We start from the raw sequence: 14,652 nt of genomic DNA on the forward strand, positions 1-14,652 counted from the left end.
ATACCACCGGTTTAGGAAGCAGTGTACACACAGCGTTAAATGCAACCTATATCAATACTGTTGTTTCTTATGAAATGCTGTGTTTGGCATGCTTTACCCCAAACCAACTTAAATCTGAATTGAGGGAAAGAACGGCCTAGCTGCATTTTGAGCCACTGATGCGCACATAGCCCTGGCAAAAGCGAATTCAGCAGTTTAATCATGCACTGAACAGAAGAAGTACTTTCTTTTGCCTGTTTCGAATCTTCCAACATTCATCTCCGTTGGATGGCCCCAGGTTCCACTGCTATGGGGGAAGGAAAACTTCTCTCTAGCCACCTTATTCACAACGTGAATAACCTTAGACACCTCTATCATGCCTGAGAATCCCAGTCTGAGATAGCAATATGAAGTGGAGATGTTGGAAAAGGATGTCCCCTGGGCTAACAAATTTCTAGGCACCTTTTGCTCAGCACATCAAGTTCACAAAGGCCCGTAAATAAACGTCACAAACCAAGCCAGCTTCAAAAACATTTTGAGATTTGTTCTAATCATGAACGAAACCATTTTCCTCCTTTCTTCTCTCCTCCCTGCCAGCCCTCCCTAGGACAGAGAAGGGAAGGGGATGGTTTCGAGGGGGGGATGGACTTTGCTAACGGAAAAATACATTTTAGAGGGATCCTTGCCAGGCAACCATATGCACATCTGCTCTTAACGGGTTTCAGCTGAAACTACTGAAAATATACATGGGTCTATTTATATGGAACAGCTTGTATACATGATAAGATTACAATTTGGAGGATAACAATGGGCTTAACTATGGAAAAAGTAAGCCTTTTAAAACTCCTTTTCCACACATGCCCGTAACATTTTACCACATATGTTGTTGAGGGGGACCAAAATTTGTTGAGAATTAAGGAAATCTCTGCATTTCTAGATTAGTGGCAAACAAATTCAAGATGTTCCTTCCAGCATCTTTCTGCCAGCACTTAACTCCTTATTTACTGTAGGATTCCTAGGGAGCGACAACTTCCATCGGTCTGAGGTGACAGTGAAGGAAATGGGTCAAAACCAACCGAATTCGTATTTCAAAAATGTCTGCGCAGCCTTGTTCTACAGTCAGCATAGATCGCACGGACATTAAGCTGAAACTCTTGTCTCCATAGAGGTGGGGAAACTTTTACAGCATGAGGGCCACGTTCCCTTCTGATTAGCCTTCCAAGGGCCACAGGTAAGTGGTGGGCGGGGCCAAAAGCAAAAGTGAACACAGCAATGTATGCAAATTTTATCTTTGTACAGCAGGCTCATTTCCACATGAGGTCATCCATTATGACAAGCAAGAGTTCAGGGACACGTTCCAGTCAGGCAAAAACTCTTGGGGTACAAAGGAGGGTCAGTTTCAGAGGACTGGAGGGCCATATTCAGTTCCTGGGTTTGAGGCTCCATGTCACTAAACAAGTGTGCTAGTTGTGAAAAAGGTAAAGGACCCCTGGACAGTTAAGTCCAGTCAAAGGCGACTATGGGGTTGCGGCGCTCATCTCGCTTTCAGGCTAAGGGCGTTTGTCTGCAGACAGCTTTCCGGGTCATGTGGCCAGCATGACTAAGCCGCTTCTGGCGCAACGGAACACCGTGACAGAAACCAGAGCGCACGGAAACGCCGTTTACCTTCCTGCCACAGCAGTACCTATTTATCTACTTGCACTGGTGTGCTTTCGAACTGCTAGGTTGGCAGGAGCTGGGACAGAGCAACAGGAGCGCACTCCGTTGCAGGGATTCAATCGGCAAGCCCACAGCACCTGTCCACACAGTTACTCAAGAACAACAGTGGCAAACTGGAGACTCTTCACATACCCTCCAACATTTCTCTGATGAAAATAGACATGTCTTGTTCCATTATCAACAATTATCCATAATTATTATTTAAACCCCAACCATCTAACTGCATTGCCCCAGCCACTCTGGGCAGCTTCCAACATATATAAAAGCATAATACAACATTGAACATTAAAAACAAAAACATCCCTATACACGGCTGCCTTCAGATGTCTTCTAAAAGTTGTATAGTTTCTTATCTCCTTGGCTCAGGGCTCACATAACTCTATACCCTCCAACATTTCTCTGGTGAAAATAGGAATGTCCTAAGGAAAAGAGGGACATTCCATGATCAAATCAAAAGCTGAGATGGCTTCTGCAAATCCAGGACTGTCCCTGGAAAATAGGAGGACACTTAGAGGGTCTGCAGGTGCAATCCAGATGGTGCCTTGCTATGTAGCATGACAGCCACTACATGCTCTGTGTGTGTGTGTGTGTGTGTGTGTGTGTGCGCGCACGAGCGCGCATATGGATTATGTTGGGAATTTGTTGCTTGCTACAGCCATGTGGCATTCAGAAATCTGGAATACACACAGTGACTATAGAGGTCGCCAAGGCACTGGCATTGTGGTCAACGAACAGGATTGCACCTACAGATTTGGGGACAGGATGTTAACAAAATCAGAACGACCTCATTTATCAATAAGGACTGACACCTACATTAAGAGGTTCATTTACCTGTCGTATGTACCAGTTATAAATCTCTAAGTGGCTTACAAGTAGAAATTAAAACCATACAATGCACATAAAACATAAAACATAAACTTGAAATCTAATACGGAATCAAACCAGAGCGAATCTGCCAACAGAGAATGACATCAGAATAAACGATCTCTAAGAGGAGGACTAAAAGACTGAAAATCCCAGCAAAAGAACTCACTCCCTGCGGATGTTTGCCACATTTCTTTAATTCTTTATTACATTTAAATCTCATCTTTCCTCCAAGGAGTTCCAGGTGACGTATAAGGTTCTCCCCTCCCCATTTTACCTCACAACGCCCAAGTGAGGCTGAGAGCAAGTCACCCAAGCAAGGAATTTCACCTGGGTCTCTTCAACCGCAGTCCAATTCTACTACTACAATGCACCACCTATTTATCTCAGGTGTACCATGCTTCACAATATTTATCCCACAGCACTTCACCATGTAATTTGAAACAAAATGGTAATAAAATATACAATTAGCTAATTAAAGGTAATAAGACAAACCATATAATTTGCACAGCTCCCAAATTAAAATAGCAGCAAAATCCAGCACGGCAGCAACTTCAGTTACAGTATGTAATTCGCTTCCCAATACTATTTGAAAGTGCAAACTATTGGAATGCCTGAAAGTATAAAAAAAAAGCCTTAACCTGAAGGATAATGCCATGAGACCAGGTGAGTCTCCTTTAGATCTCTCCTTTAGCCTCACTTGCATGATATCTGACGGTTCTCTTTTACCAACTTGATAAGGCACAAAAGTTTTGTGTCAAGAAGAAGAAGAGGAGTTTGGATTTGATATCCTGCTTTATCACTACCCGAAGGAGTCTCAAAGAGGCTAACATTCTCCTTTCCCTTCCTCCCCCACAACAAACACTCTGTGGGGTGAGTGGGGCTGAGAGACTTCAGAGAAGTGTGACTGGCCCAAGGTCACCCAGCAGCTGCATGTGGAGGAGCAGAGACGCGAACCCGGTTCCCCAGATTACAAGACTACCGCTCTTAACCACTACACCACACTGGCTCTCAAAAAGGCTGCCTGAATAATTTGGCTATCTTTCATTACCCAACATCTGTACAGTGGTACCTCAGGTTACATACGCTTCAGGTTACATACGCTTCAGTTTACAGACTTTGCTAACCCAGAAACAGTGCTTCAGGTTAAGAACTTTGCTTCAGGATGAGAACAGAAATTGGTCTCCGGCGGTGCGGTAGCAGTGGGAGGCCCCATTAGCTAAAGTGGTGCTTCAGGTTAAGAACAGTTTCAGGTTAAGTACGGACCTCCGGAACGAATTAAGTACTTAACCTGAGGTACCACTGTACTTCCTACTAAAATAAAACTTTATCTTGGCATTTTGTACATATTGGGTTGTATCCAAAGGAGAGCTAAGTGACTTGTTCCATTAATGCAAGGATTTCTGTTTGTGCAACAAAACTCCTTCTCCCCTCTCCTCCCCAATCTGCTCTAAAGGTTCCCCCAACGCTCCGGAGCAGATCTCAGAAGGGTACAGGTTGTGGGTGGGTAGGAGGATAGGAAGAAACAGATCTATTGCACAAGTGGAACTCCTTATGCTGCTGCAACACATTGAGGCAGTGGGAATTATCCGGCTAAGAATCCTTGCACCTATCATGTAAAGAATGCCAGTATTACTATCCCAATTTTTTCAGACGACAGTAGGCTATGGCAGATCCACATGTTGCTTCCGGGTGAGCTGTTTACTGAGCATTCCTTCTGATTTGTTTGCAAAGGAGGTTATATGACATTGCGTCAAGGGATTGTTATCCCAGAGCTTCCACTGCGCTTTCCCATCACTTTCCTTATCTGAAAACATTCTGTTTGTGTGGGGCAGAAACAGGTTTGTTGCACTGGAATGCCAAGTCAACTTTAATTGAGCAACCTCAATTTGCTGGTACCCCCTCAGGCAGCAAAATATCTTGGACCAACCCTCAACACTACAGATTAAAAAGAAAGTTACTCAGATCTGTTCAGAAAGTGGCAAGGTTAGGATAAATTTAACAAAGAATGCTTTGCACCCTCCCGCAGTTATGAGTCCCGGGGTTCTTTCGGAAATGCCAAAACGGCTACAGAGCTGCTATGCCCTCATGTTTTCCTTTGATAGTCCTCTCTGAAAGTGTGGGTTAATATCATGTCCTCTGTTCTTACACAAAACTTGGCACGGCAGAATTCAAATGCGCCACATGAAATGGAGGTATTAAAATTGTGCTATCAGAGACAATAAAGTGAAATTGCCATCCAACAAATGCTTTAAGGAGGTCTGACATAACCAGAGCAGATTTTTCATTTCCCACTACACCCTGCTGCGGATCTTCACCTGCCTTATTAAATCATAAAGTCCCTTTTTAATAAGTGACCCAGTGGAAAACAATAGTGAATGACAAGTTTCATTAGATTTGGATTTTTTTCCCCTCCAGATGCAAGCGGAGGGTAGAAAGTGCACATTATTTGTTTTCTTTTCAGCGCTATTTTTGTGTGTGTGTGTGTGTGTGTGTGTGTGTTTCCCCCCTCACCCTGCAAATTTGGTTACATTGGTTTTTAAAGGAACAACAGAAATTGGTTTTATGTTAAGTCCCAACCACATGTAATCATAGAAGTAATAGCTCTGCGTAGCTGGAGACAAGACAAAAGGCTTTGCTTATTTTTCAGAGAGTTGAAGGCAAGTTTAGAGAGGGATCACTGTCCTTGATGTGAACACCAATTCCACGTTTACCTCTGGTAAAGAGGCAAAGCAGGTTTTTCTGCGGTTTCAAAATCCTGCCAAACCTACTTTATCAGAGTTGGCAGTGGGACACACAAAAAAAGGAGAGGCGGTTCTATCACAGGAACGGAAGCTTCTCTCAAACCACGTTAAACTTTCTCCAGTGCTATCCATCCAGCAATTGTCCTAACGTCTTTGCAGAGAACGCTTTCAAGAAACGGGTGCTGCGATGGGTGAATGGGGAGGAGGGGGCGGAATGATTAAAAAGCCGTTATAATAAGGAAAGACTGGGGAAAGTAGGTCAAAAAGTACTGATAGCATTTTTATTGTCTCTCAAGGCACTAAGTAACTGCGTGCCTGTGGGAACGGTGCCCTCGGAACTGGCGAACTGTAGCTCGCCAGATTTCTACAGCCTGTTTGGCAGACGCTGTCCTTCCGGTGGCAGAGTTATTAGTGCTGAAAGGAAGCAGTAGTGGGGTCATCTCGCCCATCTCGTTGCATCACGGTATGATTTATTTCATTATCCTTAAGCCATCCCTGATAGATGGTGCATGTCAAGTTGAGATGGTGATGTCACAACCTCCTCATGTTTCCTGTTCCGTTTCGCTAACCATTCTAATAACTACGGTGGTCTCTCTCTCTCTCTCTCTCTCTCCTCCGCTACACGGCAGCGTCAGCTGTTGCCGCTTGCCGCATTCATTGTTGAGCTTGGTGCTGCCTTTGTGAGCAAATAACTGCTTTTATTAGAAGCCACCCATACTTTATTTGTGGAGGAGATCTCAATCTTTTTGTCTAGACTTAATGGGTGACTTAACTGGAGCTCTGCCATAGATTTCAGCGGAGGGAGACTTCCCCCTGTTTTGACGGCACAGACGGTGAATAAAGGATCCACCGACTGGCAACTGGAGTCTCTGGGTGAGGACCTCCAGGCCATTGTTTATAGACCCAGGCAGGATAAAAAGGAAATGGGCAAAATTCTGTATCCATACCCCAGTCCATTTAGATTGAATTGATGTGATTTCTTACAGCAGCCTTCCTCAACTAGGTGCCCTCCCAATGTTTTGGCCTACAACTCTCATAAACCCCGACTGCTGGTGATGCTGGTTGGGCTGATGGGAGATGTAGTCCAACATCATTTGGAGAGCACTAGATTGGGGAAGGTTCTGTTTCCCTCCCACAGTGGGAATTAGTTTTTGTAAAAGCAGCAACAACCTGACCTGATGTCACAAAACAGCTAGCTCAAAGGGATGCCCTTGCAAGACATGGGCTGCTTTTTACATCAGCACAGAGTAGGTAGAGGACAAGGATCTAGAGATTACGCTCAGGGTGGCCAAATTCTGTGAGACTGCCATAAAACTTAGGGGACAAGCTGTACTACCAAAATGATTAAGGTTCTACAGTGGTGCCTCGCAAGACGAAATTAATCCGTTCCGCGAGTCTCTTCGTCTTGCGGTTTTTTCGTCTTGCGAAGCACGGCTATTAGCGGCTTAGCGGCTATTAGCGGCTTAGCGGCTATTAACGGCTTAGCGGCTTTAAGAAAAAGGAAACAAACTCGCAAGAATTCGCAAGATGTTTTGTCTTGCGAAGCAAGCCCATAGGGAAATTCGTCTTGCGGAACGACTCAAAAAACGGAAAACTCTTTCGTCTTGCGCGTTTTTTGTCTTGTGAGGCATTCGTCTTGCGAGGTACCACTGTAAATGATAATTTTAGGTTATATTTTAGTGATCAAGATTTAATATATATTTTTAACTGCCGCTATATCTGAGTTGTCTCTGTTATACCCAATTGCAATTCAATGTATTCCTGTTGTGTTTTATGATTTTCCTGATATTGTAAGTGACCCGGAACTGGTCTGTGACCGTAATACTAAAATTCTAATCAGCATAGAGTCTAACCATGTGCTTTGCCCTCTCTTCTTCCTCTTGATGTGAATTGCAGCAAATTGCATGACGTGACATCACCAAGTGCATGCGGTGACATCATCGTTCTGTGTTGATGGGAGCAGGAGTGTTGGTTGCTGCTGCTGGAAGGGGCTTGGGGCAATGGTTACTCCCTTCGCCGGCCCTTCCCTTGGAGATGGAAGAAGAAGAAGAAGAAGAAGAAGAAGAAGAAGAAGAAGAAGAAGAAGAAGGGTCTCATCCGTATTCATGAAAAAGCAAGAAAACGTAGAAAATAATGCAAGTGTAGAATTAATACTTCAACTATATCAAACATTAAAATATCTGAATTGGTAAGGAAGAATCTGTAATGCATGCTTTAGCTGAGATTCCTGCACTGCAGGGGGTAGGACTTGATGACCCTCAGGGTGCCTCCCTATTCTACAATTCTACACACACACACACACACACACACACACACACACACACACACACTTCAAGCATCACCCTCCTCCTTCTCATGGCGATCAATTACAATTCTTTCCCTCTTCAATACAAAATGAAGGAGGATATGACCTTCGTCCTCGGAGACTGACAGCATCTCCCTGGAGATTTCTGTGGGCTAGACAAAACAGAGCAGGGAGCTGTAATTTGGCCCCAGGCCAGAAGTCCGTACAACCCCCCCCCCAAATTTATATTTCATAATGGTTCAGACAGGAAAACATAGGAAGCTGCCTTATACTACGTCAGCCCACTGGCCCATCAAGCTCAGTACTGTCCATGGAGAGACCATGGACCTTCTGCATGCAAAACAGATGCTCTACTACCGAGCTATGACTGAAAGGCCTGGCAACCCCATCCAAAGCATGTTTGCTTGCAATTAAGTCCCCAATGCCTCTTTCTTCCCCTAAGGATTTGTATTGGGAACGCAACCTAAGTCTTTTGGGTTGTAGGTAGCCATTGGTTCCATGAGCTTTCCATCTACCTGAGCAGATTTCAAGGGACAGTCGGCCGGGCAGGGGGTGGGGAGAGACAGGGAGAGAAATAGGATTCGCACAATCTCTTCCTTCGCAATTTACTGCCTCGACTCTGACATTTACAGCATTATTGCCTTCGGTTTACAAGTTGAATATTTACACAAATGGATTTAGGTCAAGACGAAGGGCAGGCTTTAAATGTCCCGTGACCGTTTGCATTCTGAGCACGTTCCCCATCGTGGCAGATCTCCCGATTAACCCCCCAAATGCCAGCATCTGCCATATCGCTGGAGGCATAATTACGCAGGGCCCTAATCCATAACGCTGCTCCTTGCGTGCCGTCAGTCTCCCACAGAGTTAACAAGGAAAGGGCCTAACCATAGCCATGGGAGGATATATATATTTAACATACAATAAGCAAAGCAAGCGAAATTAAAGAGAGGTAATTATATGGAGCAAACGGCCTTCCTTCTCAAAGGATAGCAGGATGTGCATAAATCCGAACTCTGCAAGCCGCATTTTGAAACATTCGTGCGGCTAAGAATAGGGTGGCCACTTTCTTCTCTGCTCCTGCACCTTTAACAGCTGGCTAGGACTTCGGCTGAAGTTATTCCTGGCATGGGGGAAAGAAAGCTTCACCTGTTTCTACATAATAGGCAGCTGCTGAAGACACAGGAGCCAGGCGCTGAAAAAGTATATGGCGGCATTAGCTCAGTTGGTAGAGCACAAAACTCTTAATCTCAAGTTCGTGGGTTTGAGCACCACATTGGATGAATGATAGCTGTATTGCAGGGGGCTGGACTAGACGATCCTCATGGTCCTTTCCATAGAGCCAACTCTATGGCTCTATGGTTCTATGGTTAGCCACATGCCCCTCCATAGCCTCTACCGCTTGTCCTTATTTCAAAAGCCAGTCCACAGTCACTTGTAAGGTGGATCAGACCAAAGACCCAAATAAATCCAACTTTCTGCTGTCAGCATTCATCTAGATGACAATGGGAAGCAAGACATGGGCGCAATAGCTCTCCCCCGTTACTTGTGCACCCAGCATATTGCCTCTGATCCAGAAAAAGGCCCATTCTCATGTTACCACCCTGATTATGATTGCCGGGTCGAAGTAGGTTCATAGGGAGAGAGGTAGTCCTTGAGGTGTTGAGTTTTATAGGTCAAAACCATCACTTTGAATTGGGCCCAGAAACTAATCAGCAGCCAGTGCAGTCGGGCCAGGATGGGAGTAATGCGCTCGAACCGTCTTGTCCTGGTGAGCGACCTGGCTGCCAAATTCTGCACTGGCTGAAGTTGCCAATTCACATTCAAAGGCAGCCCCATGTATAATGCATTGCAGTAATCTATGAGAGCTCAAGCCAGGAAACAGTAACCATCTTTAACACTCTCATCCTTCTTTCTCTATGTCGACTAATACAGTGGTACCTCGGGTTACAGATGCTTCAGGTTACAGAAGCTTCAGGTTACAGACTCTGCTAACCCAGAAATAGTACCTCAGGTTAAGAACTTTGCTTCAGGATGAGAACAGAAATTGCACGGCGGCGGCGGCAGGAGGCCCCTTTAGCTAAATTGGTACCTCAGGTTAAGAACAGTTTCAGGTTAAGAACGGACCTCCAGAACGAATTAAGTTCTTAACCCGAGGTACCACTGTAATGCCTTGCTACGTGATCCAAGGAATCTCTGGTTCTAGTATTGTAAAGAGAGGGAGAAAAAGTTCTCTCTTATCTACTCGATCTCAGGAATATTTTCACCCACCTCGAATCATGTCCCACCTCCCCTCTCCTCTTTGCTCCCCACCACCCCCCACAACAGCCCCGAAGATCCCGCTCAATAACTGCAGGCCGGGCTGCCGCAAGTTGGGCTCATGCTAAAACCATCACACGGGCTCTCCAGCACATGCGGAACTCTTCACAGATCTGTGTGACCGACATTCCCATCCTGCCAGCTGGAGCGAGTTCACTGGCCTTAGCTGCACACTTTGCTTCCACTGTACAAAGCAGACAGCATTTTTTCCTCGAGTCTTCCAGTTCCCCACACGCTATATCCTGGCCGGGAGCCTATGTCAGTACACAGCAACTCCATTCAGATAACACAGAGGCCAGGATAGCACACAGGCCGCTCCAGGCACAAGACACCGCTAAGCTCCCCGAATGTTGTAAAACGGGTCAGATTAGGATAAAGCAAACACACACTGATGATGTTAACCAGCCATTGCTTTGGCCACCTGCCAGGTGACACCTAGTTTATTTCTGCATTAAAAGGTGCTTTGCCAACTTTGGAACTGGTTCTGCTTTGCAGTAATTGAAGTAGTATAAAGCAACATTCTTCTTGTTGATACAGACGTGATCTGTATTGTTTTCAATAATTGAAACACATGGTTCGTATCAACAGTGTAGCTTGTGGTTGATGCATTTGGGGCGGGGGGGGCGGCAGGGAGGAAGAGATCACAAAGTTTATTCAGCTTACACAGATCTGAGTATTCTCTTCTGAGTTCCAGCTTTCGGAGAGTCTTAGCAATTTCATCTCACTCAGCAGAAAGTATCCGGACCGTGCCAAATGGGACACTCTGCAGATTACAGCGTCCAAATGGGACACCTTTTAGATTAAAGTGTCCAAAACTACGCTTCCTTGATGAGTTTTAAGATTCTCCGATTTGTCCTTTTAAGGATTAAATGCTAAATGGGGGGGGGGAGGGGTTTTAAAATAGCCATCCATGTAGAATGAAAATGAACTTGTGTCAGATCCACCCCACCCAAGAACATGGGTTATGTATTCAGATTGCCTCCATGCATTGATCACTGAAGTCTGAACTTCTAAGCTAATGTGCAGGTAGACTAGGTGGTATTTGCTATTATCACCATTCAGATGGCACAGGCAAAGCAACGGCTTTGCAGAGTGTTGAAGGAGGTGCGGCAAAAGGCACCACTATCAATTCTGGTAAACAGATATTGCAGGTTATGTAGTGTGTCAAAAGTCAGAAAGACCCACTTGAGTTGAGAAACCAGTAAGGTTGTTTAAAAAAAAAAAAGTGTGCATAGGTTAAAAACAAGAATACCTGACTCATATTACTTTCAGTTAGTGACCTGGTTTGTTTATAACACTCTAAACAAACCACTATCTGTAGCCAGGGTTTGTTACACCAGGGTTGCCTGGTGGAGATAAACCATGGGCTTGGGTTTGGATGTAACCCCGATTCAAACCATGGCCTAGCTCAGAGCAACCCAGCAGCAGGGGCAGAACTAGAGGAACTGTAAAAGTGGACATAATCTTCTCTGTGCTAAGCCACAGTTTGGCTTATGCAGGGTTGCCATATTTCAAAAAGTAAAAACCAGGACACCCTGGCTGTTGAGCTTATTTTTAGGAAGATCCCAAAATTGTTGAGCTTTGTGGGACTTGCGCTCAGCTAACCAGACCTCCAGTACCCCTCTTCCATGCAGCCCCGTGATGCCAATGAGTGGAGATGATGACTCACTTGCAGGCTGGTCATTGTGGAGTAAGTTTTCTCAGAAACAGGGAGTTTTCTTGGTAAGCTCCATCCAGCTTGTTTGCCTCATGTTGCCTACTGTTTAATCTTGCCCCCCCCCCAGTGCCCTCCCCTTCTTTTGTGGTCTCCTCTGAGCTTCACAGAACGAGGCTGCTTTCAGATGACCTGTTTACTGAGCACTCAATAATCCTGATTTGTTTGCACATAGTTTGTGAGGAAATTATACAATGCTATTTATCAAACACTTGTTCTAGTGTGTTGGGAGGGTTACACATCACTGCATCAAGCCATAGTTATATCACGCTTTCCAGAACATTTTCCTATCACTTTCCTTACCACAAAAAATTGAATTTTGGCAGGGGGGGGGAGAGTGAGTTTATTGCACCTGAGCACCTAATTCACTAACTGTGCAACCTGAATTTGGCACTATGTGACTGAACCCTACTTGCAAAATTGCCTGCCGCTTTCCCCCCGGAAAACCCGCTATCTACTGCTGAATCCATGGATAACTCGATTGCTGTTTGAACTGATTCAGCAGTAAACAGCGGGACAAAAAAAGAGAGAAAAGCCCATTCAGACATGGACATGTGTCTGGAAAACAGGACGCAAAAAGGATGAGCCCACGAAACAGGTTGTTCACATATTGCTCCCCTTCCCCAAGTTTATTGGCTTCTTCGCAGAAAAGATAAATAATCTGGATTAAATGTGGGAGAGGGAGAGCCTGGCACTTTGAGGCCAATAACCTCATGTGGACGCTGCAAAAAAAGAAAAAGAAAACACCTTTGCTTGCATAAAGAGCAGCCGTCCCACAAGAAACACCCAACTGGAACGCCATGTGTGTAATGTGGTTTTCCTGCTGTGGAACAGGTGCACAAAATAAAAGACTTGGTGACCTAAAGGGGGGAAAGAACGGGGCTTTTCATGTCTGATGTGCGACTGGTTTCAATTGCTTTCTTCACAGGATATAAAATTTTATGGGTGCTACTTACTTGTTTCATTGTTTTGCTTTAATATTGTGTTTTATTCTTCTTGTGTTTCTAGTAAGCCACCCCCCACCCCACCCCCGGGGAAATATGTTATTGGGTGGCCTATATAAATACAGTGAACAAGCAAACCATGCTCCTTAAGAATTAAAGATATTAATAGCACTGGCCCAAATAATTACAGTTAATTTTGTCATCAACGTGCTGCATTCTAGAACAGCACCCCAGATCTGGTTAATGACAGGGCCTGCCCTGGATATTAAAAAGCATTAACAACATCATACACACTCCTGCCAATGATATACAGAACAGAGAAGTGAAATGGTCCCTGCTTAGAGGACTTGCAATTTACACCACAGGACCCACAGTCTCCATGTATATGTATACAGCGGCTGGATGTCCATGGATGCTTGAGTTGGGATTCGTGAATTGCAATTCTATGTTTCTGTGAGATGCGTGTTGCCTCTGAACCCAGAGGTAGCATAAGCAGAGAGCCAACCTCTCGTCAGCCTCTGGCCTCCAGCCACTCCAAACTCTGAACCCACCATAAAAAAAAGGTTCTGCGGTTAAAAACCTACCAGATGCAGCCTTCTCCCCTTGATCTCCCAGCCTAAAAATACTCTTCTCTCTTCACCACATTTTGCTATAAAAACACCTTTGCACAATATCACAGGCCATTAGAGGGAGGTTGCCTGCAGGACTGGGGCAGGCGAAACAAGCGTCACGCCTAGGGAAAGCCTGCTGCCGCTGAAAAGTGCAAGGCGTTCCGTTAAAAAACCCAAACCGATTAAAAGGAAATAAGACCAAAAAGAGAGAGGACTTGCACCAGGATATTCCCCACCCTCAGACGCAAACCAAAGAAAGCAATAAACAGTTGGCTCCCATGACTGCAAACAGAATGGCAAATATTCAATGGTTTGGCTCTGCCACTGAGATGGGCAGAAAAATGCAGCAGAAAAAGAATCGCTCGCACTCTCCTGCCCCGCTCACCCCAAACCAGATGAGAGAAGGACGCTTTATATGAAAGGAAGCCACAATCTTGGCACTAAATGACAAAGCACACCTCAGATTCCAGAGGCAACCATGTCTCTCTTTAATGACTAACAGATTTATTGGGCATAAGTTACCATGGGCTAAAGCCCTTCATTAATTGTTTGTTTGTTGTTGCATTATTTCATATACCTCACTTTTCCGTTCATGACAGCTTGGGGGGTGGGAGGCTGACAATGAAATTGCAACAATAAAAGAAAAAGCAGAAGCAAAATACAGCATAATACAAGCAGTGTCCTGTTATGCTCCAAAGACCTGCTGGAACTAATAGGACTTGCTGCCTGATTGAACACAGTGCGGGGGATAATCGGTTCTCTACAGAGGGAGAGTTCCTTAGCCAGGGTGCCGCCACCGAGAAGGCTCTGTCTTGTGTGAAAACACCCACCCCACCCCTAACCTCCAGGCCATATCTCATGAGGTAACCACAGGCACAGCTTCCCCTGCAGTTCACAAAACTTGAGTTGGCTGGTACAGAGGAATATGCTTCTTCAAGTGCTTTGATCCTTCAAGTTGCATGCAACACCTCCCCAGCTGGTGGATATTTGGCACATATATGGCTAGAGAACGGAGGAAATGTAAACAGTGGAACTGAAAGGTCATGAAGTGCAAGAAGCACAGTTAAGGTCCAAGCATGGGGGGCATAGGGCCTTAGAACAGGGGTGGCTAACATCTTCTGGGCGAATGGCTGCACTGACCCATGGCTATCCCACCAAGGGCTGCATGATAAAGTGAGATGGCAGAGGTGACAAAATATATGTGGCCAAAACATTAATACATTTTATCAAGGTGCTCTCTCTCTCTCTCTCTCTCTCTCTCTCTCTCTCTCTCTCTGGTAAAAAAAAATGAGCTGCTAGCACTCATATATTCATACCATATTAAAAATGCCCTGGTTGACAGCACAAAAAGGATGTGATGGCACTCCACACTAGTGAGTAAGATCACAAAAAATGCAAACTGCCTTTTATTACATTGCATTCTATTCCTAAATCCCTCAAAACATGGTCTTTCCCT

General features: G+C 45.0%; 1 protein-coding gene across 14 annotated transcripts in view; it reads right to left on the minus strand.

Annotated features, from left to right (window-relative positions):
* Positions 1-14,652, minus strand: part of LOC309529624 (uncharacterized protein) — a 304,631-nt gene that overhangs the window by 121,446 nt on the left and 168,533 nt on the right. The window contains exon 1 of one of the 14 annotated variants that reach the window (XR_014218217.1): positions 7,160-7,316. The exons of the other annotated variants lie outside the window; for them this stretch is intronic. The gene's annotated coding sequence lies outside the window, so the exon portion shown is untranslated. Of the gene's footprint in view, positions 1-7,159; positions 7,317-14,652 lie in introns of those variants that run through there. 14 annotated transcript variants of the gene reach the window in all.

This window comes from Podarcis vaucheri (genome assembly GCF_965113315.1).
Source record: "Podarcis vaucheri genome assembly, chromosome: 3".
Classification (NCBI taxonomy): domain Eukaryota; kingdom Metazoa; phylum Chordata; class Lepidosauria; order Squamata; family Lacertidae; genus Podarcis; species Podarcis vaucheri.